An 18,947-nucleotide genomic window follows, 5' to 3' on the forward strand; every position below is an offset into this window, starting at 1 on the left:
AAAACCCAACAAAACCAAACAACAACAAAAAAAACCCAAAACCCACCGAGCTGCTGAAATTTAAGCCAGGGAGGGAGCGGCAGCGAGGCAGTCCCGGGGCCGCTTCTCGCCGCCGCAGCAGCCAGCGGGGCTGCCGGCGCCAGGCAGGGCGCCAGGCCGAGCCCGGGGACCCCGCCGGAGCGGGGCCGCCCCCCTTCCTTCCCCCTTCCCCCCTCCCGGCGGCGGCGGCGGCAGGAGGCGCCGGCCCGGCCCGGCCCGGCCCGGTGAGTGTCCTCAGCACCGCGGATAGCTCCGGCTCCGCGCCCCGCGGACGGCTCCGCGCTCCGGCTCCGCGTTCCGAGGTCCGGCTCCGCGCTCCGGGGCTCCGCGTTCCGCGTTCCGAGCTCCGCGCTCCGCGCTTCGGCTCCGCGCCTCCAGGCTCAGCTGCTCCGCGGGTGGCCGCGCTCCGCTTCCCCGCGCATCGCCGCGCATCCCCGCGCCGCGGGCGGCCGCGCCCCGGCCCCCGGCCGTCTGTGCTCTGTGTGCTTGTGCGTGTACCCCCCCTCGCCACCGGGCAGCGAGGCGCGGAGTTGGGCGCGGAGGGAAGCGGCGGAGGGAAGGGACTCGCGGTTCCACCGCCGCGGTGCGGTGTCTCCCCGGCCCGGCCGCGGGGGGCTGTGCAGGGGAAGCGGGGGTGGGTTGTTGGGTGGGTTTTTTGGGGGGGAGGGGTGGGGGGGAGAAAAGGCTGCCCGTACTTTCTGCAAGTTGCTTTTGTTGCTGGAATGAGGTTAAAGAAATTTGGCTCTTGGCACCTGCGTCATACGGTGAGAGGAGACAGTTCGGGGAGGGGAGGCGGTTTCTTGCTGCATACTCGCAGGCAGTGCTGGGGGGGCCTCATTCACACCCTCTCCCCATCTCGCCTTCTCACCCCGTCCCCTCCCTCCTGCTGCCCACGGCTCCCCTCTGCCAAGGGCTCCCCGCAGGGCCGCGCCGGGGAAGCAGCAGCATCCATCCCGAACCCTCGCCGGGGTGGAAACCACCCTGCGCAGCCTTCTCCCTCCCGCACCCGCGGATGCTGCTGGCGGACACGAAGACCACCCGGGCTCCCTGCTGAGCCTTAACCCCAGCTTTCTGCTTCAATTCACCGAAGTTTGTATGTGATGGTTGCCTCCTCTCCTGCCTGCTCAGGAATACCTTGCGGGCAGCGACGGTGCATTTCTCTAGGCGAGCTGACCTCTGGAAGGGGCCGTCTGAGAGCTTTGGGCTGAAAGATGCTCCCTGAGCCTGCGCTGAGCTGCGACTTGCAAAGCCAGGGAGCGGAGTGCTCATTTGGCCAGGGCACGGCATGGAGGGTTGGCTGAGCAGCTGGAGGAAGGGGCAGCGAGGCTGCTTCTGAGGCACACGTTAATTAGGCATGCTTTGTTAGCAGTTACCTGTTACAGCTTCTGGTAGGATCCACCTGTCCGAAGAGGAGGAGGAGGCTGAGCCCGGTCTGGGGATGCTTCCTGGAGAGGTGAGGGTGCTGTGGAGCCTGGGGGAAAGAAGCATCCCATTATCCTGCCCTCCTGGCTGGAAATGGGGAGCACCTCGCTGCTGTAAGCTCTCCCTGTGTCAGCTGAGACATCCTCTCTTGAGGTGGCATTGGGGTCTCAAGGAAGGGCCAGATTTGGGGGTCGCTTTCTGACAGCCACATGGCTGCCCCGCACATTGCACCCCTGTGGGACATGTGTCTGCGGGCAGGGAAACTGCGGTGTGGGGAACGGGCAGGAGGAGGAGGCTGAACAGGCAGGCAGAGGGCTCACAAGAGGGTTTTCCTGCCCCTTCTGTGGAGCATGAGCTTGGCTGTTTATGTGACTGTCAGGTCCATGCTCACAGCAATGGGGTGCGAACCCCCAGGATGGGGTGCCAGAGAGGCAGGCTCTGTAGGAGAGAGGGGCCATGGAGCATCGCTGGCCCCGCCAGCCTGCCGGGGGGAGTAGGTCCCCCCCAGGGTACCTGTGCAGCAAGAAGTGGTGACTCCTCAGGGGCTAGGGCTTTTGCTGGGGCCACAGGGCAGAGCTGTGCCCGGGGTGGTATGGATCCATATGAAGATCCATACTGCCAGGACTGGAAGATACAGTGCTGGTTGCCAGGGCTCATCATACTGGTGCTGGGGGAGGTGGGGATCTGACTGTAAATCCTGGCACAACAAGGCTGAGGAGAAGGTCTGTTCTGGGTTGGGGTTTCCTCTGGGCTCAGCTCCTGGTGAGCTGAGGTGACTCTGCGGGCAGGAACAGGCTGGGGTCCCCGTGTCTGCAGGGCTGCTTGTGGGGTACAGAGGGGCTCAAAATAGCTCCTTGGAGAGCTCCCCACCCCGGCCTGCACCCTAAACCTGCTCAGAGGGACTCAGAAGGGGTTTTGAGCATCAGTAAGGTGAGGACAGAAGGCTGCGGGGATGGTTTGTCACCGCGTGGTAGCAGCCATGGGGAGCACACACGGATCTCTTGCCGCTCCCCTGATAGTGATGCTCCAGACTCCTCAGTCCCCCTTAGGGCAGCTCAAGGACCGTGTCAGGAGGCAGAAATAATTCCTAGGGGATCCCTTCCTGAACACAGCCACAGTTCTGGCTGCCAACATCTTCATCCACAGCTCTGGGTGGGGGGGTACAGGCACCCAAACCTGCTGGGCTGGGGGACCGCAGCTCATGCCCCAGGTGTAGGGTGTCTATGGGGCTCCCAGCCCTCTCCCTTCTCCCATTCATCTTGCCAGAGTGCATAGCAAATGCAATAAACACCAAGAAAAATGCTAATTAGTGAGTACAAGTGTGCAGGGTGTAAAGTAGATGTTTAACCATATTATATAAACAAACATAAAGGAGTCATAAATTAGGCAGGGGAAGAAGTCGATCCATTGATGGAACTGCCCGAGCAGAATAGATAAAGGCAGTGCAAAGCAGCTGAGGGACAGGGACACGACGCAGCCGTTGCCTGTAATCTTCTCTCCTTTTAATTGTGCCTGTAATGAGAAACAAAAGTCAGTGTCATTAGATGTTGCTTCTCCCCATAATATGGTCCCAGACAGGGGAACAGCATCCTACAGCCAGGCCATGTTGAAAATCCCAGTGAAGGCAAAGCCTGGGACCTCTTGGATCCTCCCAGCTCTCTGGAACTGGTCTCTAACCATGCCCTGTTTGCTGGCTGGAGTTACTGGGAGGTGGCTGCTGAATTTGATGGCATTAAGTGATTGAAGCTTCAAGTCTCTATGGGTCCTGCTCGGTGGTTAGTTCCCAGTCTCCCCTAACCCACATCACTGCTCTCAGCCTGGTGTCACCCTCCCTGTGCAAGAAATAAAATAAGGAAATAAGAAGGGATAAGGACATGAAAATAAAAATAAAATAGAAAATATGGTGCAGGTTTGGTCTGTCGCTTGGTCTGGAAAGGATTTTTTCCTCCCTAGCACTCTCTCACGTGTCTCACAAGGCAGGTTGAGCCTTCCCTACTGATGCACCTGAAAGAAATCCCGGGGTGCCCAGCACCATTTCAGCTGACCTTTAGTTAAAGATTGTCCCTATCGGCTGCCTCCACTCCCACAGCCCTTGAGAGGAGCTGCTTCAACAGGGTTTCACAGGGATTGAAAGAACCTCTCCCCTTCATCCCTATTTCCTGGCTGAAGGAGGGGGTCAGAGCATGGGTGAGCGAGCCCCTTTCCATTGGGGCAGCGGCATGCCTGCACTAATTAATTGATTATGGTATTCCCTGAAATAGCCCCGAATTTTGGAGTAGTTGGACAGATCCAGCCCAGGGACAGGCAGCTGGAGCTGGCAGCTGGCTTGGCGCTGCCTGTTGAGACATTACATACCCACCCTCCTCTTGGCCTCTGGACCTGCTCGGGGAGTTTTCTGACCGAATTAATACTCAGAGGAACATCCTTCCTCACCAAAAATCTCAGCACCAAACCTCCCACCCACAGGCTGCCATGGGGTGCTGGGAGCCTTTCTCCTCCTGTGCCTTCCAGTCTCCACAGCTTGTCATCCTCATCTTGGAGCTTGAATTTATTTTCCCTTTATAATTACCTATCACAATCTCTCCCAGCAGTTCCTTGATGAGCTCCAGGTAATTGTTTGGTTCTTTTTTTCCCCTTCTGTTTTCCTTGATGCTTTGCAATGTCAGAGCCTTGTATTTCCACAAGACGGTACATTTCTTCCCAGTAAAGCATCCACAGGGCAGCAGCACTGACAAGGTACAGGCAGCAAAGCCAGCAGCTGCCTTGCTTATGTCTCCCGGTTTCAACCAGCTGCCTTCAGTAAAACACAACTCTTTCAATAAGCCAGTGTGGTGAGCTCGTCCTGCCAGCACGTAAGCATTCAAGATGGCAGAGGTTGGGAAAACATGGGGCGGATGTAAGTGTCATGGCTGCAGGTTGTCACACATCCCTTCTCCTGTTCCCCATGCTGGGGACCCTCATGGGTGTGGGTTTTGATAACCCATGACTGGTTGCTGCCAGATTTGCTGGTGGGGTGGAAACCCCAGGGACACTAAAGTCTCCCTCCATGCTCCCTGCGATGTCTGGGGGTAGGAGGGGGTCTGGGTCTCCCCAAAACCCCCAACAAAAAAGACAGTAGAGGCAGTATGGGCTCGCTCCTTGTCTCTAGGAGATCTGGTGAGCAGAGATCTTCATCTGAACATTTTTCTTCCAAAAGCTCTTGGGTTTTGGGGGCAGCATGTCCCAGGACAAGCTAGGACCCATCTACCCAGCTACCATCTACTGCTTTCTCCCTGCCCCTCTCTCAGCTTTTTTGCTAAATAAGGGCTTTTTAGCAGGCATTTCTGCTCCTCATCTCTTTTACCAGAGCAGTCAGAGCCCCAGTGCTTGTCTTCCACAGCCAGCCACCATGGGAGGATGAGATTGGAAGCCTCCTGCTAGTGTATGGTTGTGTGGGTCATTGTTAGAGGAAGTATTCAGGGGTGTTTAATTGGTATCTGGTGGGTGTGGGATGTTGCCAACCCACCTCACTTCCCTTGGTCCGGCCAGAGCTCCTTCTCCTTTTGGAGATCTCAAAATCACCCACGTTTTGGGGAAATGAAGTGCATGTAGCTACAAGTGTAGAAAAGTCCTTAGGTAATGGCTGTCCTCCAGGAGAGGGGTCTGGCAGAGGTGAGAGGCTCTCTGTCCTTCCCCTCTGCTCACAAGAGACATGGGAGAGAGAAATTATTTCAGCTTTCTGTCCTTCATCCCTGGGGCAGCTCCCTCCTCTTCCTCTCACTTGTTTGGGGAGAAGATCCTGCTTGGGGTCATGCAGGGCTGTGAATGAAGCTGGAGAGGTGTCTGGGGGGTGGAGATGCTCCAGTGGGTGCTGGATCTCCCATCCTAAGTGCAAAGATCCACCCTGGAAGAAGGAAAACAGCCTTAACTCTGCCTACCTGGCACTGATTTCTGTTTCAGAGCCCTCCATCATGGGATGAAAGGCAATGTCCCAGGGAAAAGCTGCTCCATTTGCATTAGCTGGAGCACATGGTTGGCTGGAGTAATTACTCTTCCTTGGCCCAGCTGCCTGGGATTTGAAAATTGATAGCCAAGTCGATACCAATGTGTTTGGATCATGCTGGGCTGCCCATGGGTGCAAGGAGGCACTCAGGGACAGCTGCCCCACCAACAGGCAACATGGGGAAAGGTTGGGCTTCGGCTTTCCAAGTTCATCCCTAGCAGGGGAGGTGACCCCTGATTCCTACCTGCACCGAGCCCTGCCTGTGCTGAGCCCTGCCTATGCTGTGCTGTAGTGGGGTGGTGGGGGCAGGATGGGTGAGCAAACAGCAGGAGCAAAGCATGCCCTGGGTCACGCAGCCCCTCGTGGTCCCCATCCTTGGGGCTCAAATCCCATCACTGCAGTCCTAGAACACCATCTCCAACAGGGAAATGTTTCCTGGGGAAGCTCTCGAGCTGTTTCCTCGCTGGTTTCCTTCGTTTCAGCTGGAATCGTGTTAGTCAGCAGAAATCGCTAAAAACGTGGATTCCTAAACCGCATTTTTTATTTTCCTTATTTTTCTGGTGGATGAGTCCTCTACTCCCTGCAGGGTTTTGCAGCCTTTTCTTGCCAAACACTGTGGCCAGGAATAGGTTCTGTTGACAGAGTACACCCTAAATAACATGGGGGACAAGCAGGGAGCTTCACTGGGGGCGATTTCGCTGTGAGCAGCCAAGCTCACGCTGCAGACAGCTCAGCCTGGGGCGAGAGCACAGTCAGTAATTAAAACACAGATTGATTTGGTTCGATCTGGCTATTGTCCCTTGGGGGGGAAGGGGGCTCCCCAAGGGGACACGCTGGCACTAATGGGACCCAGCGTTTCTCGGGGAGGTTCAGAGCCCTGCCTGGCTCTGCCTGGCTCTGCCTGGCCCTGCTTGTCTCTGCCCACAGCCACAGCGCAGGGTTGGACCTCTCCTCGTGCAACGCTCACGTGCATGTGTTTTTAGAAGAGATGCTTATACTTGCATGGAGACTTAAAAGAAAATCCCTCTGCAAAGCATCAGCATTAAACTTATCTTTAATTACACAGTTAATTTATTATGTAGCACTAGTAACAAAGTAAACTGGGCAAACAGCTCTGAGATAGCACGCTGAGAATTGCCTCATTTAGTAAATAATTTTAACTTAAGTAATTATTTCCTGCAAGGGGGACGATGCAGGAGCACCCCGGGGGACTCTTCACTCCAGGCTGCAGGAGGGATGAACCCTCCATGTAATTCCTCACTAATTACTCGATGCTGTCGTCGCCTCCTCCCCACCTCTGGCTGAAGTGCACCCATCGTCCCATGCACCCCAGGACAACCAACGGGGTCCCAGTAGGTGCATTCAGTAGTGCCTGTGGGTGCCACCAGCCCCAGGCTGGCAGCATCCCTGGGCAGAGGGCAGTTGGTTTTCCTTTGAGTTGAGTTGGTTGGTTTTCCTCCTCAATTTTAACCCATGCACTTGTCATTTTGCTAAAGCATCGTCTCCTTTCACTAGCCTTGCATAACAAAGACTAATTGCAGTGGGATACTGGTTAACGTGCAGGGCATTTCCCTGCTGCGCAGGAGGGAGTGGGCTACAGCCAAGCTGGAGGCAGACAATGTTACCAGCATCGCTGGTAGCCAGCACTTGTGGCACTGTCGCCTGCATCCCGAGGTCCTCCAGCTGCCCTGTTTTCAGTAGGAAGAGCTGCTTCATTTCTGTTTTCCCCGCTTGTCCTCCTCTCCAGCTCATCCTGCTCCCCCCTCCTCCCCTGTCTCTGTCCCTGTCCCCCCAACCCTCTTCAGCTTCGCCCACACGCTCTTCCCCACTCTGGCCTTTTGTTTCCCCCTGGGGCTTCATTTAAAAGCGCCATTGATGCCGTTAGGCGCTAATATGAAGAGTCTCTCTCCGGCTGCCCGCCGCAGATGGGGACCTCGGCTCAATCCATGTCCTGTTCTCCACTGGGGAATAACAATGAACTCCAGCACCGTGGAGAGACAGAGAAAGAGCAGCTCTGTGCTCTGGGAGACAGCCCTGTCCCCGGGGCCAAAATAACTCCACTTGTTTTATTTATCAACTCCGAGGGGACGGGGAGTGAGTGGCATACAGATGTTGACACAGCTGGCTCTGCAAGCCCGACGTGCCTGGGACCAGCCTCACAGCAGGGTCCTCTGTGGAGGGGGGATGCTCTGGGGTGTCTGGGTCTCAACATCCCATCCAGATCCGGAAAAGCAGCTGGGGGGTGTTTTAAAACAAAAAGCAAGATTTGGGCTGTGGAGATTTCTATGGCTGAGCCCCAAGCAGCCTTCAGCTGCTAGCATCTGACCTGACATGAATTTCCACCCTGCCCCAGGCTGGGACCCCAGTGATGCTCATACAGAGCCTGAGAGAGCTCAGCATTTACCCAGTGGCTCCAGCGCTTAGAAAACAGAGGAGAAAAGTCCTTCTTCATCATTTATGCATGCACACAAAATGAAATGAAGGGTGATAGCAACTGAGTTGATTTTCCCCATCCCCTGCTCCCTCCCTGCCACTGCCCCCCCGCATTCAGGCTTCCTCCCTCCCGCTCCTCTCTTCCTGCGCTCCCACAAGTGAATTGGATTAGTCACCTTCTTAATTAACCGTGCCAGTGTGAGCTCTATTAGGTATTAAATGTTTGTCACAATCCAATTTTAAAAATCCATCCCAGCAGGGCAGGGCTTCGGAGGCGCCAGGGGTTTGCAGCCCTCACAGTGGGGGCTCTGAGGCATGAAGCTGAGTGGGACTGGGGGGGCCTGGTGGGGTGTAACTCCCCTCAATTTCTGGATACCCCAGGGGCTTGTCTTGCCTTTGAGAAAGGTCATCCTCACCCTCTTAGCAAGGGGTAGACCCAGTGCTGGTGCCCCAAGAAGAGTCAAGGATGTCCGTCCCAGCACCTCCAAAGCGCTCACCAAGCCAACATGGGTTGAAAATTGGAATGGAACTGGGTGAAAATCCCTGGTGGAGCTGTGGTACACGAGCTCTGACCAACAGCAGGGTGCCGAGCCAGGGTAAGCCCAGCCTTTTGTGGGAGTTGAGGGCTGTGTTGTTAATGTGCAGGCTGGATGCTGTCGGGAGGGAGATGGCATCAGCATCTTCCGCATCAAAGGCAGCTTTTGTTTTGAATGAATGCCCTCACCGGGGATGGGTTTCACTTCTGCTTTAAAATCAATCCAGCTCCTCAGGACAGGCAGGGTGCATCCACCTGCAGCTCCCCACAGGGTCCAGCCCCCTCTCTGGGGCATGTGCCCCACAGATGCCCCAGGCTCTCCACCCCATCAGGTGCCTTCATCATTGCTCAGCTCTTTTATCTTTCTCTCAGTCGTCTAGACCATTTCTGATCTGTAACAAACTTTGACCTCTCATCTTAGTTCCCTTAATAGCCTCTGCAGAAGGACTTTATTAAAGCCGTGTGGAAACTCTGAATTCATTACAGCTCCTTATGCTCTGCCACACAGCGCTTCGCTGGCTCCCTCAAGTCAGGGCTCCTGTAGTTTACAGGGTCCATACAAAACACTTGGGCTGTTTTCTTCCTAGCCCAAATTATTATTTATCATTTTTATGCATTTCTTGATTATTTATGCTTTATTATTACAATTTATTATTTATTATGTTTTTATTATTATTATTTAATTTGCTTTCTCCCCACACCAAATGGTGAGGCTCACAGCATCATCCCATGTGTGTTTTGCTGTAGAGGAGGTGAACCACTCACTGGACAGGTGGGTGAAGCATCATTTTGCATAGTAGGTTACATGTCAGTTGGCATTTTTAGTCTTCAAAAAAACTCTCAAGTGAACACTGCAGGTACCCGGGCAGTCTCAGTGGGTACCCACAACCACACATCACGCCCTTGAGGTACCACAGCAGCTGATGCAGTCCGGGAGGTGAGACCCCAATAGGGAGCATCTCGTTGGCAGCAGAGGCAGAAAGCTTAATCTCTTTAAATTTCTCTTTATCGATTGTGGCTTTACAGCTAAATCACTCGCTATAGCGATGCATGAGCCTCCCCATTGCAAGTGCATTAGCAGCCTGTGGGACTCCAGTCATTGCATGTTGCTGCCCCGTGGTGTCTCGCCTTCCATCCTGTCTATGGGGCTCGGCAGAGGAGCTCTGGGAGCGCCCGAGCATCCCTGATTTCAACATTAAATGGGAACGCTTGGGCAAGCCCAGGGAAGAGGAGTGGGACGTGATGGCATGCATGTGTGGATATGGGTGCAAGTGCCAATGCACTGGGGCGCTTGCCTGGGGAAGCAGCTGGAGGTGGTTTGTCACTCATGGGTGCAACACTAAAGGGGTCAGCCGTGCAGGCCCTCTCAATCTCCCAGGTGGATTTATAGGTGCGTTATGTCATGTATCTTTTTCAGGTGTTGTATCTTACATCCTGTAACTGCAGGAGGGGGTCCTTCCTGCCTCCACTCTAGTGCATTCCCAAAACACATCCTTCTCACCAGGATGGAGGGCTGGGTGCGGGATAAGAGGGATCTTGAGGTGTTATCGATCCCTAGAGCAAAGAATCTGCTGCTCTGGAGGATTTTTCTTTCCAGCAATCAATGGAAATGTGTTTATCAGGAAACCGTGTTTGACCTGGACAAGTGTTTTACTGATGTAAAAAAAGCTGGTGAGAGGGACAGAGGGAGGAGAGATAAGGAGGGTTGGGAGAGGAGAGACAGACATGGAAAGGATCAGGAGGGAGGAGAGGAGAAGAAGGGGGCAGAAATAAGGAGGGATCTGGCCCTTCCCTGCCCAAGCTGCCAGAGAGCAGAAATAGGGGTACGACCTACCCCAAGCTTTGCACAGACCCCTATTAGTGGTGGGCCGGGGATGCCAGGCACTGCAGGCAGGGGGTCATCACTGCCAGCCCTGCTAGGATGTCTCCAGCTGGTCCAGACAACTCCTTGGGGAGCAGAAAGCAACTGGTTTCCTTAAATTAGCAGGTGTGCAGGCAGGGAAAGGAGCAATGAGGGCAGGTTTCCATGGAAATGAGAGCTGGCAGGAGAGGTGGCGAAGGCAGAACAGGCAGCAGTGAGCCCTGGCAGGGGTGATGCTCTGCCCACCTGACCCTTTCTGCCCAAGGAAGGGCTTTTCTCTGCAGTTTTAGGGTATTAATTGCAGCAAAAATTAATCTCTTTGTGATGGAGATGTGCTTATGCCTGATGCTTTAGTAACGGGTCTTTTCTTCTTCCTCCGTAACATCATTTATGCTATAAGATCCTCAGGAAAGACAAGAAGCAAATGCCCAGCCATGAAATGTTGGCTTGGGGAGTGAGAGTAGGCAGCGGGTTTAGAAAAAAGAAGTTTCAAATGTCAGGGGAATTTGTGTGATGAGGATGCGGTTAGCGGAGGGTGGCCGGGCCAGCAGGTTAATGTGCCTAGCCTTTGCAAAATGAACCGGGGGACATTTAATGACTGTAAATAGTGAGCGCTTAGGTTTTACATCTGGTCTTTAAAATACCTGTTAAATCCCAGGTGAACTCTCACTCAGCCTCTGTCCATATTTTGGCTCCTCGGTAGGAGTAGCACTTTTGGTCCTGCCCTTGCACATCCCCTTTGAGTCCGCACATAACCGGAGGAGAAATCCTCATACGGGATCCCGTGAAGCTGATGGCAGAACTTGATCCAGGCAGGAAAAATTGATCTCTAACATCAATGGGGCATTGCGCACACGGGTCCTGCGCAAGCAGCAGGATGAGCATCCTGATGAGCATCACTTGGGAGCTGGGGAAGGCGTGTGCCTCCCTTTAGCTGGGAGCAAACTTCTCCTCTGCCCCAGGCCACATAAAGCAGAGCAGAGATGGATCTGGTCATGCTGCAGAGAAGAATAAGGCATCTTCATTTTAGATACAGCTGGAGGAGGGGATGTGTGCACCATCTCTGCATCCTGCACATATGCATGCTGCTGGCAGGCTCACTTGTACCCAGGTCCTGTGCAACCTGGCTGTGTGCAGGGGGAATTTAGGACCCCATTCAGCAGCCTATGCGTGGCAATCCTTGTATATGCAAGCCCTGGCCCAGCACCAGTGAAATGCACTTCTCCCAGATTCAGCGAGATTTGAGGCAGGGTGGGGATGCTACCACCACATGCAGCCAGGGACCATGCTGCAGAGCTGTGGAGGACCTGCCCTCCTCTCCCAGAGCTGGTCCTCATCTCCCAGGGCTGATTTGAAGACATCCAGCCCCATGTGGACCCCCAAATGCCACCATCCCGGAGAAGGGGCCAATCCACACCACCAGTGGGACAGGCAGAGGCATGCCCCAAACCATGCCCAGATGGTGCTGGCACAGATCTCTCTCCTCTGCCCTGGCATGTGGCCTGCAGCAGCCTGACTGCTGACAGCTTCTTAATAAGTTGCTGACTGATGTAAGGCCACTGAGCACAGTGGGTTGCCACTGGTGGTTTTTATTTCCACCCCCAGAACAAATTTGGGTTCCACCACACCCGGTGCTGTCTGCACCTCTCATTGTGTTGTGGCACATGGTCCACCCCACTCACCCAGTAGGACAGTCCTCCATTAGATGGGACAAGGCAGGAGGGACCCCAAATTGGGTCCCAGAGGCAGAGGGAGCTGGGGCGAGTGGCACATCCCTCTGTCCATATCTGGGCTGCCTGCTCCTGCCAGGAGGATGCGTGTGTGGGACCTACAGAGGCTGCTGAGATCCAGTCCAGCCTGGGCTCCCTTCCTCCTAAAATAAGTGTATTTGGGTAATTTCCCACTGCAGAAACCAGTGGGGTTCATCATTTACCCAGTCAGTGTCAATGCTTGGGGTTGTATTAAACAGGACACCAAAGGAATTAGAATGGATCTAATTCTTAGAGGTATAAATTGAACCATTAACCAATGTCAAGCTGGGGATGCTTTCTTCAAACTTATTTTCACTTACAAGTCCTTTTTGCACATGAATCTCCACACCTCTCTACCTAAACTGGGAAAATCTCACCATTGCTTCTAGGGAACAGTTCTGGCTGCTGGCTGCAGCCACACCAATTTGCCAGTCTGCCTGGCCCTAGCACAGCAGCCTCCCACCCGTGGCCATAAATCACCGTCCTGGAGGGAAACTGACCCCAGGCAATTAGTATTTGCCTCACACCCCGATGCACCAGGGGCTTTATCCCCTCTAAGCTTTTATCTTTTCTTGTTATCCCCTTTGGTGTCTAATCCTCCCTCCAATCCCACTAAGCCGCTGATGTGGCTGTGCCCAGACCCTGACAGCCATCCAGGGATAATTCCTGCATCCAAGGGTGGGATGCTTAGGGATGCTCCAGACCAAAACCAGAGCAGACTCAGGAGGAAGCGCCAACCATCCTCATCAAGATAAATATTTAATTGGAGTGCAAAATCAGCTGGGGAGGGGGGGGGCAGGGGAGAGGGGTGTCCTCCTAAATCCTGCATACAGCTACAGAACTGCATTTCCTGCTGCTTGACCTTGATAAAAGCACTCTCTCCAAATGAGATCAGAGGGGCAAATGTGGTTAATTGCTGGCATGGGCTCCACTCCTGAGTTGCAGGGATCCCTAGGCTCAGTGGGTGATGGCACATGGGACACCCCCATTACGTAGCCAGTGCTGGGTTGTCCCTAGCAAGGCAGCTTCTTGCCTTGCTCCAGGGCTTTGCAGAAGGCAAAGCTCTCGGCTTTTTGCTCTCCCCCAGAGCTGCAGCTGCCCCAGCCCAGGGCTCAGCCTGGCAGAGGTGTTATAAATTCATAACACCTTCATCCTTTTCCTCACTTCCTTTTTTCCTTGTGGTCACCTGGAAACAAATGTTTTAGTGCAAAGAAGGAGGTGAGGAACCTTTTCGTTTATCCCCTGGTGTATTTGGTATGAAGAATGGCACCTGGGACAAGTCCAGAGCCAGATCTCCAGAGGGAGCTGGTCCCAGTAAATACCTCCTGCTCACATCAGGAAAAGCTTTAACTTCTTGTTGTCCAGGGTGGAGGCAGCCTAGCAGCAGCCCACATCCCTGCCACAATCAGTCCCCAGGGTGACTGTGCTGGTGCCCCACACTGTCCCAAGCCCATGGCTGCAAGTGCCACTCTGCTACATCACAGGCCAGCAGCATTAATTGTCTCTCGTTACTTTGTAATTATCCAGTAAATTACTATATTCTCATTCCCCTGCCTGCCTCCCTGCACCCTGCAGTCTCGTCCCTGTTAGGTGCACCTCTTGATTATCCCTAATGATGGTGATGCACCTGAATGCCAAAATCCCCATTTCCCTGTAATTTGCACCATGGCAGAGCAGCTGGAGCTAAAGCCGCCCTGACTTTGTGGCTGTTGGGCTCATTACTCGCTAATTATCCTCTGGGCTTACCAGGATGGTGGAGAAAGGGGAGATGTCCCCTGAGGTGGCCACAGGGACCGCAAGGGACACCACGCTGTGCTAGCCCCAGGCAGCTCAGTGAGGCTTTCCCATTCCGGACTGAGCGTGTGGGCAAGGGACAGGCAGCCTTTGCTGGCAGGAGAGCAGTGGGGAAGAACACCTGTGTGGCTGAGACCTTCCAAACTCATTCCACCCCATGAGGGCTCCCTGCATGTGTGCACAAGGTGCGTTCTAACCCCCTCAGGCAGGAGGGGGGGTTTATCCAGGGCAGCTGCACAGGTTTCTCCAGTTGCTGCAGCAAATGGGAAGGCAAAGTCCCAAAATGAAGAATTTAATTTGTTAGTCTATTTAGGGAATTCCTTACTCTGCTTATTCCTCATCCTGATTAGGGAAACTGAGGCACAGCACCAAGCCAGGGCCTTTGGCTGCAGGAATGTACCACCATCCCAGGGCAAGGTAGGGATGGGCCACATCCTGCTCTCCCCGCCCAGGAGTGGGAGTCTGCCCACAGGCTGCTCCTTTGGCAGGTCCCTATCAGTCATTTCTTCACCATATGGGATTTGGAGAGACATTCCTTGGATTCCTGCAGGGACCCTGCCCAAGCTGAGTGGACAGTGGCCCTCCTGACCTGATCTCAAGGGTCATTTCATCCCTTTGCCGAGCAGCAGTTATTTGGATTGCTTGGAATTGCTTTCTGGGCAGTGAGGTCTTGCATGGTCCTACTATACCTTGGTGGTGGGAGGCAGGATTACTGCTAGGCAAGGGGGCTTGGAAGGGATGCTGAAATTAATGGGGTTTGGGAAGGAGATAGCTTGGGTGGGATGCTTCTTGAGCCATTTTAATAGGGAAAAGAAGAAAAAAAAAAGAAGAAGACAACAACCTCCCAGATTAGAAAACCTGTTGAAAGTGCCTGTCATGGCATGAGATGCTCTGTTTGGCTGAGCATGCTTGGGTCACTGCTGGTCTGGCTGGGCAAGAGATCCCTCCACAGGGGATGGATCCATCCAGGGCATGAGGTGGAACAAGGTGGGAGGAAACAGAAGGGAGAGGGAAATCCCCAGAGATGACTATCGCAAGGAGGATTAGAAGAGGCAAACACCCAGTCCAGCTGTTGAATCCCAAAAAAAACCATCTGCAGGGAGACCTGGGTGCTCTCTCCCCAAAACCCTTCCAGGACTGCAAATGGCTCCATCCCACCAGGGATGCAGGTGATGCCCATGGGGCCATGACCAACCCCTCAATCTTTTTATTGACACCTGAATGGCTTGGAGGGAAGAACCAAGGGATTTTTATACTAAAAAAGGGGGGGTTTTAAGTTTAAGGTGTGCTGTTCCCAACATGGGGACTTGATTGAGAGCACAGGGTTGGGGATAGGGCAGCAGGGAGAAAATGAACCCTTGACATTTACCTTATTTGACCCTAACAGTGGGAGAGGGTTGGGTTTGCTCAGCACAGGTGCAGGTTTGTGGCTGAGTCAGCAGCACGTGGCTGGCAGAGGGCCAGTCCCCAAAGCAGCAGCTTGGGGTTTTAACCTTTCCCTGGGGTGAGCATAGCCAGCGTCAGCACTAAAAAAAATATGACGCAATGGAGGTGTGAATCAGCAAGAGGAAAATTCCCACCATCCAGGGAGGGAGAGGAGGCAGAAAAATTACAGGCAGAACCATGCTGGACTCTCTGAGGCGACTTTATAGAATGCAGTGATGGGGTGGGAATAGGACGGTCAAGGAAAGACACAGAGCCATGGTGCCAGAGCAGTCATTGTGGTGTAACAATGGGGCAATGTATTGAGGATGTTCATCTGATGATATTCTGGGCTTGAATTTCAGCTGCCAGGAGCCTTGGGAAAGCGGCCCCAGGTACCAGTCTCACAATAACAGTGAAATGTGACCTTTCTCCCAAAACCCGCTGTCCTCTGCAGGGTGGCCAGGTCCTGAGCATCCCAGGATGAAGGGATGCAGGAGGTTAGGTATCCCTGCACCTGTTTGCCAGCCACAGGTTTCTTGATGCCCATGGGCAGAGTGGGGCAAAAAGTGTGCTGGGGAGGGGAAGCATCCATGGAGTGGGATGCTGAGCTTCTGCACTTCATGCTCCTGTGCCAAAGGGTATTCTTCCATCACTCTTTGCTGTGTGGAGGAGCTAGAGCTGAGGATGGCTTAGGAGAAAAGGCACAGAGATGGGGCCATGTTAGCTCACCAGTAATGCACTTGAGATGAGTAGTGTAATGGAGGTCATAAACAAGACTGATGTGTGGATTAAAAAGACAGAGGAAAGAGAAGCAAAGGTTAAGAACATAAATAGGTGAAGCTCTAACCAGGAGCAGAAGGTAGAGGCTGGGAAGAAGACAGTGAATAAAGCAGGGACTGAGTTGCTGAAGGGTTAGATAAACATGCAAGGGATGGGGGAATTGAGAGAAAAGTAAGATGGATAAATAAGCAGTGAGATGAGATCAGTACCAGGGAGCTGGGGGTTAGGGAGAGCTGGGAGGTGCAGGACAGAGGGATGAGGATGTGGTACCCACCATGCCAGGGCACTTGACGTCTCCGGAGGAGAAAGAAATGCAATCAAAATCCAGCATCTCCCAAATGTGGCTCATCTCAATTTCCCTGCCAAGTGCCGAGTTACTTTATACAGCTTCCTATTTTCCCAGCTATTTGCTCAGACATTAATTTTATGGCCCGAGTTGAAAGAGCTATTCGAAACAAAGTGAGTGGCACCTCAGTCCTAATTCCCAGCAGCAGCCAGGCACCATAAAGTAGCATCATGCTGCTTCCCTGCAACCCTTAATGAGCCCCTGACGGGGCTGCACTATTAATTGCCTTACACCCCAAAAAGATGGTCCAAAAGATATATGCATATATGCATAGTATGTACGCTGCTCCTATTAACACTCATAATGGGGCTTTCTGCTGGTTTTAGGGTGCTGGCACTGCAGCAAAGATGCAGGGATGTTGTGGTGTTGGAAAGATGGAGAGGGGCAGAGCAAAAAGCAGAAAACCTTGCCCATACATGTAGGCATTTTTGACAGTTATGAAGGAACAAGCCTCCCCTTAAAAGGATTAAATGCTTTTTTTATGGCATGGGCTCTAAAAATGAGCTGGAGTGGAGAAAAAGCCCACCATGCTGCTGCTTCACTCCCCCCCACAGCCACTGGGTCCCCATGCATCTGACAGGGTTGGATGCTGATGGGTATGGAGGACAGTTGGGTTTTCTTGGGCACAGGACCCAGCAGGGATATTTGCATCCCAGGGCACCCCACAGCAGTTGTGCTCTCCTTGTTGTTGGAGACAAGTTTTTACAACTGCTCGGACAGAAAGTAGTTTTTAACAACAGTTTTTACAACTTCTACTACTGCTGAGTTGCAGTTCTGATGTCTCAAAATAGGCTGTTGTTAACGTGTCAGGATGGTGGGTCCCTTTGGTTCTCAATTATTCTTTATTATATCAAAGACACTCAGCAAAGGCAAAAAATTAAAATAATCTAGGTGATTTACTCCTCTTTATAATTAGTAATTAGACTCTCCTTCGTTACATGGTGGGTTTGTATCCAAGAAGCGTTGGCAATGTGGATTTTGCCAGCAGCCCTACCCCAAGACCTGAAACTCTCTGGCCGGCTCATGTGTGGGACCCTGGGGACATTGCAGCAGTGTCACCAGCACAGCTTCGGAGGAGGATGCACCCCCCACCCTGAAAATTTTGGGACCTTTGTCCTTCATCGTTCCAGCTTAGGATGCCTTTTGTTCAACCGCAAGATGGGGAGGACCTTGGAGCACCTTGGCTGGTGGGTCCTGATGGGACCCAACAATTGCTATGCAGTTATTGAGAAAATTGAGAAAATGGAAACAACTAAAAAATAAGTAGTAGGAGAGGAATATTTGAGGCCTTTCCATTACTCAGAGGCTTTCCCCAGAAGCTTGCTCCAATAGGGAAGGAGGGTGCCTGTGCAGGGTACCAAATGAAGGGTTTGTCACTGTTTCCCTCTCCTTGGCACTCACCAGTGATGCTACTGGTAATGTTTTCTCTGGAAAAATGCTGGGATGGGAGCATCTCCCATTGGTTTTCAGTGCTGAAGCATGCTCCCATTGGGATGGATTTATCCAGCCAACACTTGAAATTTGTGACTTTGCACTTTCCTTTGCATATATTGACCACAAGGGTCTGCTGGGCTTCTTAAAAATAAATCAAAAGTAAGCGAAAGATGTTAAAAAGTCACTTTAGCTGACTCCAGCCTTTCAAAAAGGGGGTCTGTTCAAGAGGTGAAGAACTGGGTAGCTCATTTAGGTTATTTTAATTAATCAATATCAGCATCCCCTTTATCCCTTATGACCCTTACACCTCATCCTGCCACCTTTCTGTGGGATGACTGTGGCCAAGCCCCGTCATCCCATCCCAGGTCCCCATCACCCGCTTCATCTTCAGGTTCTGGTGACTTAGGGCTGCATTTGCTCTTTGGTGTTATAGGGTTTATTGTTATTATTTTGGCCCTGAATTGGAAAGGAGAGAGGATGCTTTGGGAATTGTTTGCTGTTTAGTTTAATTCATTTTTAATCAGCTGACGATAATGATTTGGTACAGACAATCTTCCCCAACTGAGGTTAATCAGGACAGAGCAAGCCTTTCACTTGGCATTATTTAGAGAGACGTTTTATAGAAATACTGTTAGAGAGGTTATTTAACCATATATTTGTTTTCATTGTGTACCCAGCTTTTTCATGGTCTTCCTGGCATTTAATGCTGAGAGATTTTATTTATTTTTGTCGTTTGGAGGGAATTCAGGCCTGCCAAAGTGCCTGGGATGGATAGCCCCAGAGGCTGCAGTAATATGTTCAGACCATCTGTGCTCCAGCAGCTTCCACAGCAGCCCCAGGGGGGTTGGAAAGCTTTAACAGGCCCCAGCCCCATCAGCCTGGAAAGCTGGGATTTTTCTGGAGATATGGTGACAAAGAGATCCCTCATGGGGATGTTACTGGCTCCTGTTTGCCCCTGCAATGCAACACTGCTCCCAGTGCAGCATCTCCCTGGGGTGAGCAAGGTTTAGTCCCTGGGGGGGCTGAGTTTTGCTCTGGTGGGCTGGGGACAAAATTAGACCAGGAGATGGTGCCAGTCCCACAAAGCTTGAAATTTAAACCATGAAAGAGCTGAACAGTCCAGCAGCCAAGCCCTTTCCAGTCAT

General features: G+C 52.7%; 1 protein-coding gene across 2 annotated transcripts in view; it reads left to right on the forward strand.

The window, feature by feature from the left end:
- TNR (tenascin R) overlaps nt 1-18,947 on the forward strand; it is an 81,270-nt gene continuing 62,323 nt past the window's right edge. For both annotated transcript variants that reach the window (XM_074906984.1, XM_074906985.1), the window contains exon 1: nt 1-263. The gene's annotated coding sequence lies outside the window, so the exon portion shown is untranslated. The remainder of the gene's footprint in view (nt 264-18,947) is intronic.

Source organism: Athene noctua, chromosome 5, assembly GCF_965140245.1.
Source record: "Athene noctua chromosome 5, bAthNoc1.hap1.1, whole genome shotgun sequence".
In the NCBI taxonomy this organism is placed as follows: Eukaryota; Metazoa; Chordata; class Aves; order Strigiformes; family Strigidae; genus Athene; species Athene noctua.